The following is an 11553-nucleotide window of genomic DNA, read 5'->3' on the forward strand; positions in this document are numbered from 1 at the left end:
GACCCCCAAAATTAAAATTGCCCACGCACCAGATGCTAAGCACTGGGCGTGAGGTGGGGTATTAAAGAATGACAAAAAGTCCCACATCGGTGATTAATGAGATGGGTGAACTCCTTATAAGGCTGGGCAATCCTCCTTCCTTTGAGCTAGCTTTTGGGGTGTGAGTTAGGCCTATGTTAAATGATATTTAAGTCGTAGTTAGTTATATTAATTGTTTGTATAGTTTGTTATAGTTTGTTAGTTAGTTACATAACCAATTTTAGTAGTTAGTTAGTTTCTGATTTTTCAGTTTGTGTATAAAAGAACTCTCATCTTCAACAATGAAGATAAGCTTTCATATTCAATACATATGCTCACATTGTATTCCAATGGAGTTTACAGCTATGGCAGAATTGTGTTTTAACAGTAAAATAAACCCATAAAAGATCAGATAAAGCATAGAAATGGAAAGATTAGCCTAAAAAATGATTTTTCATATAATTTCTAATATTAAAATTACTCAATTAATTATCATTAAGGTTAAGAATATAATTTTTAATATTAAAATAACAACTCAATTAATTATTATTAAGATTGGAGGCTCTTCTTTCATGAATTCAAAGACATGACCCTAGATCGAATAATGTAAAAGTGCATAAATTTTATTTATTGACCAACTAAGAATATTTCTATATAAGATTCTGCACCATAAAATCAAATTAACACCAAACATTTTACAATACATGAGCAATGGAAAGTAAAACTAAATAATAGAAATTATGGGCTGTATAACACGAATAAAGGCACCACAAAAATGAAAAAAAAATAAATCCTGAGGATTTCTCCATACATGTACAAATAATCCATATTGCATTCAACCTGGAGAGGACATTCTATGTCAATAACTTAAATAATAACATAATAAATAAATTCAGTTAGGGGAGGTAATACATTTCAATAAATGAGAATATAACGATCATAAATGCAATATAGTGATTTAAATACGGGATAAACAGAGAAGGTATAACAATATTTCTGAACCCTACATTCATCAAATACGAAACAATAATATTTATCAATAAAACTAGGAAAGGTAAGACCACATTTCCTTTTTCTACAAAGAAGCTAAATCCTTTTAGGCTCCTAATGAAAAGCATAGTAACTGCTAGATTTTGCTACCTTTTAATAAAGCAAATAGCATCTAAGCTCGAAAACTTCCAAAAACACTTGAATTTAAACCAAACAGGCACATAGATAGCGTCAACTTTCAACANGCCTAATACAGTTTCTCATGGGCTTAAATGAAGTGTATACTGCTGTAAGAGGAAGTATTCTTATGTTGAATCCATTGCCTTCAATGGCTCAAGCATTTTCAATCTTGATTCAAGAAGAGAAACAACGAGAATTTAAACCACATAATGTGATGAATATGGACTCTGTGTCTCTTAATGCTGGAGCTAAGAATTTTAATCGTGGATCCACCAGTAGCACAGGACGTCAACAGGTAGGGAATTATGTGGATAAATCCCAGTTGTTCTGTGATTTCTGCAAAAGAACAAGGCACACAATGAAAACTTGTTATAAGCTCCATGGATACCCCCAAAATACTCAAAATGAGCACAACAAGAATCCAACATCTCAGTCTACCAAGAATCCCAATTTTAACAGGAACACACAGGCGTACAATTTTAATCCTAATTTCAACTATAAGCGAGTTGCAGTAAATGTTGCAGCAAATGGCATATCTGCTGATTCAATGAGTAATGAAAGGAGTGATCAAATGAAGAAGGATGCAGATGACAATGTGACTTTGTCAAAAGAACAGTATCACAATGTTGTGAGAATGCTACATCATTTCCAGACAAACAATGCTGGAGCAATTGAGGACAATCCTGATATGGGGAATGGTTCTGTAAACTTTGCAGGTAATACAATTTGTACTTCTTCTATTGATTATGGTAAATCTTCATGTAAACATTTTGAATCAAAGTCTGACTTATGGATCTTAGATTCAGGGGCATCGAACCATATGACTTTCCATAAATCTTACCTAACAAACATTAGATCTTTGCCATATCCCATCTTGATAAGCCTACCAAATGGGTACAAAGTAAAAGTGACTGAGCTAGGAGATGTAACACTTACACCTAGAATCATTCTATACAAAGTGTTGTATGTGCCTTCCTTCAAATTCAATTTAATTTCTATACACTCACTTACTGTTCCTTTGAAAAGCACTATAATATTCAATGACACTGCTTGTCTATTGCAGGCCCCTTCAATGAAGAGGCCTCAGGAGATTGGTAAGTGCAAGGATGGTTTGTATTTCTTGTGCTCGAAGTGTTTGATGCATAGCAGGGCTGAAAATGCTAATACCTCATGTTTTTCATCTTCCAATTCTGTGACGGAAGCTTCTACATTTGCTTCTCATTCATGTATCTTACATTCTTCTGTAATTGACTCTTTTTCAAGCAATGATAACAAACAGATTGTATCAAATTCAGTCTTGCTTCCCAAAGATGAAGATTTACTGTGGCATAACAGGCTTGGTCATGTACCTTTTTCAAAGATGAGATCTATAAGTTCAATACCTACAACCTTTTAAATCAAAACAACCATTTTTTTGTCCAGTTTGTCCTATGGCTAGGCAAACCAGGTTACCTTTTCCTAAAAGCACAGCACAATCCAACAAACTGTTTGAGATTCTTCATGTAGATCTTTGGGGACCCTATCATACTACCACACATGATAATCACAAGTATTTTCTTACCATGGTTGATGACTATAGCAGATCCACATGGACACATCTTTTGAGTAGTAAGAGTAATGTCTTTCAAGTAATTCAAGCCTTCATTTCTATGATTGAGAATCAATTTAACACAACATTAAAGACCATTAGATCAGACAATGGTTCAGAGTTTATAAATAAGGAGACTACTCTGTACTTTCAATCCAAAGGCATCCTCCACCAAAGATCTTGTCCATACACACCACAACAAAATGGTATAGTCGAAAGGAAACACAAATATCTCTTAGAAACAGCTAGAGCTTTGATGTTTCAATCTCATTTGCCTCATAAATACTGGGGAGAATGTATCTTGACAGCCACTCATATAATAAACAGATTACCTTCTAGTCAATTACATGGGAAATGCCCATTTGAAATCCTTTACAAAAGAAAACCTCAATATTCATCATTGAGAAGCTTTGGATGCCTCTGCTACCCCACAAAACCAATAGCTCATAGGGATAAGTTTGAACCTAGAACAACACCTCACATCTTTGTAGGATATCCATATGGAACAAAAGGTTACAAAGTGCTGAGCCTGGCCACTAAAAAAATCTGTATTTCTAGAGATGTGGTATTTTATGAAACTATCTTTCCATTTGTATCTTCACCAAAAGGTGTGTTTTTTGATTCCACCTTTAAACCATCACATGATGTATTTTCTAATCCCATTAATCATGATTTTGGATATGATGACACAAGTGTATATATACCTTATTCTAATGATAATGAAGGTGTAAGTGTTACAGAAACTAGATCATCACCTCATACTACTACCCTACAAACTGATGTTGATAACCCCAGAACTCAATCCAATATGCCTACTAGAAAATCTAACAGAACTCATAAAGCACCTACATATCTAAATGATTATCACTGCCTAACCAATACATCTAAACAACACATTCCTTCATTGTCTTTACATGCCTTGTTTACCAATAAACACCATATCACCTCTGATGTTCTTTGTCCTGACAGTCAAATTTTGTTACAAAATGTATGCCATGATAGTGAGCCACTGACCTATGAAGAAGCAGTTGTTAACCCTGCTTGGCAAGCAGCCATGACTCAAGAATTTGAGGCATTACATGCAAATCACACTTGGGATTTATTACCACTGCCTGTGGGTAAGAAACCTATAGGGTGCAAGTGGGTGTACAAAGTAAAACATAAGGCAGATGGAAGTATTGAGAGATTCAAGGCAAGGTTAGTTGTCAAGGGTTATACTCAGAAGGCAGGAATTGATTATGTGGAAACTTTCTCACCAGTAGTAAAGATGACAACAGTTAGATCCTTGATTGCCATTGCAGTAAAAAGAGGTTGGGATATCTCTCAATTAGATGTCAACAATGCCTTCCTTCATGGAGATTTACATGAGGAGGTTTACATGGAAGTGCCTCCTGGTTTGATGATTAATGCACCAGGCCTAGTTTGCAAGCTGAATAAATCACTTTATGGGCTGAAACAAGCAAGCAGACAGTGGTATGAAAAATTAGCTGCTGCTTTGTATTCAAGGGGTTACAGTCATTCAGTTAATGATTACTCCTTATTCTACAAGAAGTCTACCAATTCAATTGTATTTGTAGCAGTATACGTAGATGATGTTATCCTTACAGGCACAGATTCTGCAGAAATAGATTCACTCAAGGGATTCCTGCATGATCAATTCAAAATCAAAGATTTGGGAAGGTTGAATTATTTTTTAGGCCTTGAAGTTTTATACAAACATGATGGAGCTATAATTTCACAGAGGAAGTTTGCATTGGATCTTTTGAAAGAGTTTGATTGTTTACATTGCCCAAGTTCTTCTTCTCCTCTTGATCCTACAGTGAAGTTGAAGGCTAAGGAAGGACCTGTTCTATCAGATCCTACATTCTATAGAAAATTGGTGGGGAAATTAAATTTTCTCACTAACACAAGATTGGATATATCTTATGCAGTACAACACTTAAGTCAGTTCCTACAAGATCCTAGAGAGCCTCACTTACATGCAGCATTTCATTTGCTCAGATACATAAAGAAAGATCCAACACTTGGAATCTTTATGTCCAACAGTCATGACTGCAAAGTAAGAGCTTTTTGTGACTCCGACTGGGCAGCATGTCCAGACTCTAGAAGATCAGTTTCAGGGTATATTGTAATGCTAGGGAACACTCCAATAAGCTGGAAATCCAAGAAACAAGAAGTTGTGTCATTGTCTTCAGCTGAAGCAGAATACAGGGCTTTGAGAAAGGTTGTTGGTGAATTAGTGTGGTTGAACAGACTTTTTGAAGAACTTGCAGTGCCAACTTCCACACCTTATGAAGTATTTTGTGATAGCCAGTCAGCTCTTCACATTGCCAGGAATCCAGTGTTCCATGAACGAACTAAACATATTGAAGTAGATTGTCACTTCATAAGGAACAAACTACAAGATGGGCTCATGACTCTACATCATGTCACCACTACAGATCAGATTGCAGACGTATTAACCATAGCATTAACAGGGATTAAACATTCAGCCATTCTCAACAAGTTGGACGTAAGAAGTATACTTCCAACTTGAGGGGGGATGTTAAATGATATTTAAGTCGTAGTTAGTTATATTAATTGTTTGTATAGTTTGTTATAGTTTGTTAGTTAGTTACATAACCAATTTTAGTAGTTAGTTAGTTTCTGATTTTTCAGTTTGTGTATAAAAGAACTCTCATCTTCAACAATGAAGATAAGCTTTCATATTCAATACATATGCTCACATTGTATTCCAATGGAGTTTACAGCTATGGCAGAATTGTGTTTTAACAGTAAAATAAACCCATAAAAGATCAGATAAAGCATAGAAATGGAAAGATTAGCCTAAAAAATGATTTTTCATATAATTTCTAATATTAAAATTACTCAATTAATTATCATTAAGGTTAAGAATATAATTTTTAATATTAAAATAACAACTCAATTAATTATTATTAAGATTGGAGGCTCTTCTTTCATGAATTCAAAGACATGACCCTAGATCGAATAATGTAAAAGTGCATAAATTTTATTTATTGACCAACTAAGAATATTTCTATATAAGATTCTGCACCATAAAATCAAATTAACACCAAACATTTTACAATACATGAGCAATGGAAAGTAAAACTAAATAATAGAAATTATGGGCTGTATAACACGAATAAAGGCACCACAAAAATGAAAAAAAAATAAATCCTGAGGATTTCTCCATACATGTACAAATAATCCATATTGCATTCAACCTGGAGAGGACATTCTATGTCAATAACTTAAATAATAACATAATAAATAAATTCAGTTAGGGGAGGTAATACATTTCAATAAATGAGAATATAACGATCATAAATGCAATATAGTGATTTAAATACGGGATAAACAGAGAAGGTATAACAATATTTCTGAACCCTACATTCATCAAATACGAAACAATAATATTTATCAATAAAACTAGGAAAGGTAAGACCACATTTCCTTTTTCTACAAAGAAGCTAAATCCTTTTAGGCTCCTAATGAAAAGCATAGTAACTGCTAGATTTTGCTACCTTTTAATAAAGCAAATAGCATCTAAGCTCGAAAACTTCCAAAAACACTTGAATTTAAACCAAACAGGCACATAGATAGCGTCAACTTTCAACATCATCAAAAATCACCTTGCTTGTTCGTTTTATATTTATACATACATTTTTTGTAAAGATCACTTCAATTTGAACAAATGAAGTTGTCTTTTTGGTCTGAAAAATTGTAGGAACTTGCCATTACATAATCTGAATTAGAAAATAGAAAAGGTAAACCAATCACCATTTCGGATTATGCAAACAATCAAACTCTTAAGTTAGAAAAGTTAATTTTTAAAACTGTAAACAAATGCCACCCATAGTAGTTAACCTTAACTTGGCGCTGAATGGATTCCATGTAGCAATGATCTCATAGAGTGGCTAAAAGTATAAACAACTATACGTTTGTCTTCATCTTTGAATAAGCTGTTGATGCAAGGGAAATTGAAATGGAAAACTAATAGAAGAGAATACCAAAAGTTTTCCTAATGATGACGTTTAAAGGGGAAAGACGTATAAAAGCACCATCTTTAAAAAATTCGATTGAAGCCTTCAGCTTCATATCCTCCAGTTCTTGTTTGATGTAATCAAAAGAAAAAATGAGAGGGAGGAATAAATTAAAGGAAGGCATTAATCGAAGGCAGTAAACATCAAGACAGGGGAGTTTATTCACATTTAAGCAAGAACATAAAAGCAAGATTCCACATGAGAAAGATTATATTTAATCAAATGAATGCGTGAAATATGAGAACTAATATGTGTAGATGGACTAACCTGTTGAAGGAATTCTAACAGATCCACATCTAGACTAACACCCAAAATATACAGAACCTGTATTATCAAGAAAACAACCATCTTCTTATAAAACACATGCAAAAGAATCTTGTTAGTTAGTGTGCTTTCAACAAGAAGGAGCATCGAACTGATATAAACTGTGTATTGACACCTCAGAATGGAATAACTAGACTGAGAAGAAGTGCTTGTCATGCTTTTTTTTCTACACTTAGACAGGCATATATCTTTCAGAGGGAGGAACAGGAATGCTAAAGAGAATAAGCTCTGGAGTGTAGTAAAAGGTTTGGAATGTAGGTGAGCAATTTCTCCCAGCCCTTGTGTATTCACTATACAGTGTAGCTTTATTCCCAATAAATCCTAATCCCAATTCTTATGTCCATAGTTGATGTAATTCCTAATCTTGTATTAACAACTACAATCAATACTATATTACCTTTCCCTTGTAAGACTGATTTGCAAATGGCTTACATGTACTTAACTTTTTGAATGTATAAAAAGATTGAACTTTGCAGCGTCAAAACGATTAGGTCAAAAGCTTTGGAAACCAGCATGGCTGTGCAAGCATCAGTTTGCCAATGAGACAGAGAAGAAAGACCAAAAATGGAACTTTGACCAAAATCTCATAGACCCGCCTGAAGTTCTGTTGCTTGAGTTCTTTAGCTCGACAGGCAACATGTTTAACTGATCATCGAAGGATGAAAATCTTCAAATCTTCATTGTGTATAAACGGAGCAGAGTGAGCAATAAGAATAAGAAAAGATGGAGTGCACGTAAAATATCATGAAAAGGGTGGTTCGGTGAGGGACAGGAAAGAAACTGAACTTTGCCAAGTGCCCAAGTCAAAAAACGAATCAGCTCAAAAGCTTAGGAACCTGCCATGGATGCAAGCATCAGTTAGCCTTAGTATTATGAGACAGAAGAAAAACCATGGAATGAAACTTCCCTCAAAAATTTCACATACCCAGTTGAGATGCCATGCCAAGCAACAGTTTTTCAGCTCAAGAGAGAACATGTTAGATTGTCATTTTGAGTTATACCTGAGAGAGTAATAAAAATAAGAAAAGTAGAAGGTCATGTGCAGTTCAAGCACCAAAAATCTGCAAAAAAAAAAAAAGTAATTAGAAAAGTAGAAAGTGATGTGCAATTCAAGAACCAAAAATCTGGAAAAAAAAAAGAAGTATCAAAATATTTAAAGTTAGAACTCTAAAGATTTGAGAGGAAATTCAAATGTATCAAACTTTAAAATGTTCAATAGAATTAATCTCAGCTATATATTTGAGTTTAGGCAAGATGCTGCCCCACTAAATAACACAAACCTTCAATTGTGATAAGAAATAAGACAAAGCTTCAATTACACCATCTTTATTCACCAACTTAATGTAAAAAACACAAAAGGCCCCTATGAAATATTTTGCATATATTTTCATTCCTTGAGAAGAGATGTGAAGTGGTATGTTATCTACTTAACCTATTAAGAACTTCCTTTTGAAGGCAATTAAGAAAGTCAAGCCCTACGACTTGTGAAGTTACAAATCTTAACTACTGGGAGAGGAATAACTAATACCGGATAAATAAAGGTGCCAGTTCACTTTATTTGGATTTTAAATCAACTATTTCCATAGAGAAACTAATCCAAGTGATGTGTTGACGAAATACCAACCAAAGAAACTAACTTTTGCTAGCTTTTAGTAAAGAAACTAAATCCTTTTAGACAAATCAAGAAAAAAACTAAATCCTTTTAAGCTCCTAATGAAAAGCATAGTAACTGCGAGATTTTGCTAGCTTTTAGTAAAAAATAGCATCGAAGCTCGCAAACTTCCAAAAACTTTTGAATTTAAACTAAACAGACACATATAAATCAACTTTCAACATCAAAAATCACCTTATTTGTTCAATTTAATTTTTATACATACATTTTTCGTAAAGATAACTTCAGTTTGAACAAGTGAAGTTATCTTTTTGGTCAGAACAATTTAAGGAACTTCCTATTTCGTTAATAGAACTAGAAAATAGAAAAGCAATGCAAATCAATCAATTTTTCTGGTTACACGAGCAGTTGAACTCTAAAAGTTAGAAAAGTCAATTTTTAAAACTATAGACAAATGTCACCCAAGTAATTTACCTTACCTTAGCGCTGAATGGATTCCATATAGCAATGATCTCAGAGAGTGGGCTTGAAGTATAAACAACTATAATTTGTCTTCATCTTTGAGTAAGTTGTTGCTGGAAGGGGAAATTGAAATGGAAAACTATAATTTGTCTTCATCTTTTTCTTGTATCAGAAAGGCTTATACAGAATTACCTGTTGTACCAACATCGGTCTACAATCACCAATTCCAAGGTACAAACACTTGCCCTGTTGAACCATCACTGGTCTACAATCACCAATTCCAAGGTACAAACGCTTGCCCTGTTGTACCGACATCGGTCTACAATCACCACTTCCAAGGTACAAACACTTGCCCTATAAACAACGGCAAGAATAAAGACCAAGTTAGTATTTTCATACCTATCCTAATGGATACTACCAAATAAACTCTCATGAGTTAAGTAACAATTTCCATCAAAGAAACATCGGAAGTAGATCTCAAAGCCTCTCATTTAAGGCCAAAGCTGACTGGGAAATCATGCATATCATTCGAATGGCAATATTCGATGTTGCTGGTGTAAAGAGAGCATCTCCATTAGCTGGGCTATAAGTACCTAAGCACCAACATGTATGTTCCAACTCAACTTTAGCTAGAATAAATAACCAACATAACACTACATACCTAGCAAAATCATGAGTCATATTGAAACTTTGAAAGGGTAAATTAGTACATCTTGGTGGTACCTGCATAGAGGCTGTTGAAAACCAACTCCTATACAAACCTTGTGAAATCATACTTTTATTGAATTTCCATGGAAAACAATCTCCACATCCTCATGGTTTATAAAACGGAGCAGAGAGTATAGTAAAAATAAGAAAAGAGGAAGGTCATGTGTAATTTCAGGAAAGGGGTAGTTTCGTGGGAGGGGGGGGGGGGAGAGGAAATTGAACTTTGCCAAGCCAAAACACGAATCAGCTCAAAAGCTTTGAAATTTGTCATGACTGCAAGCGTCAATTAGCCTTATGAGACATAGAATATGCACCATGAAATGGAATATTCTCCTAAATCTCATATACCCACCCGAGGTGCCATGCCAAGCAACAGTTTTTCAGATCAAGAGAGAACACGTTAAATTGCTTTTTTGAGTTATACCAGAAAGAGTAATAAGAACAAGACAAGTAGAAGCCCGTGCAGTTCCACCAAAAGGGTGATTTAGTGACAAAAAAATATTAAACTTTGCGGCGCTAAGACACGATTAGCTTAAAACCCAGCATGGCTGCAAGCATCAGTTTACATATGAGACAGAGAAGAAATACCAAAAAAATGTAACTTTTCCCATAATCTCATAGACCCACCTGAAGTGTCGCGCCTAGCAACAGTTCTTTAGCTGAACAGGCAACATGTTTGATTGAATATCGAGGAATGAGAACTTCCAACTCTTCATTGTGTATAAAACAGAGTGGGTGATAATAAGAGGGAGTGCATTAATAATATCACGAAAAGGGTGGTTCAATGAGGGGTGGGAAAGAAGCTGAACTTTGCCAAGTCAAAACACAAATCAGCTCAAAAGTTAGGAACCAACCATGGGAGCAAGCACCATTTAGCCTAATGAGACAGAGAAGGAACACCATGAAATGGAACTTTCTCCAAAATCTCAAAGACCCACTAGGGATGCCATGCCAAGTAGCAGTTTTTCAGTCCAAGAGAGAACATGTTAGATAGCCATTATGAGTTATACCAAAGAGAGTAATAAAAACAAGAGAAGTGGAAGGTCATATGTAATTTCACCAAAAGCATTGAAACCCATCGTGGCTGCATGCATCAGTTAGCCTTATGAGATGGAGAAGAAACGCCATGAAATGGAACTATAATTCCAAAATCTCATAGACCCACCTGAGGTGCAATGCTAAGCAACAATTTAATCAGCTCGAGAGAAAACCTCCACATCTTTATAATGGATCATCTTTGAAAGTGATGAAGACATAAAGTTTAAGAAAGTATAAGAAAGTATCATCAGAAATAAACAAAATAGCCTTGAAAATGAATAATTGTGCAATAAAGATATCCATCAATTGACCGACTTGAACTTTTTATCTGACTGAGGAATCTGACACAGGGATCACGCTTTTCAGAAGCACTTCCCCACAAGAATATTCTGCAAAGATCCAATCTCTCTCCTGACAGTGCACTCTCCAGTGTAGCTTCCAACTCTGGGCCCTGCGCCTATTTTTTTTAATCTCACAATTCACAGGTATATCTGAATGGAATAGCAACAGATGAGGAGGATACTTCAAAAACTATATTCTTATCTAGGTTTTCCAAAAGTAGCATGAGAGAAAAGAAAGTGATAAAT

The sequence above is a fragment of the Solanum pennellii genome, chromosome 2 (assembly GCF_001406875.1).
Source record: "Solanum pennellii chromosome 2, SPENNV200".
NCBI classification, from domain to species: Eukaryota; Viridiplantae; Streptophyta; class Magnoliopsida; order Solanales; family Solanaceae; genus Solanum; species Solanum pennellii.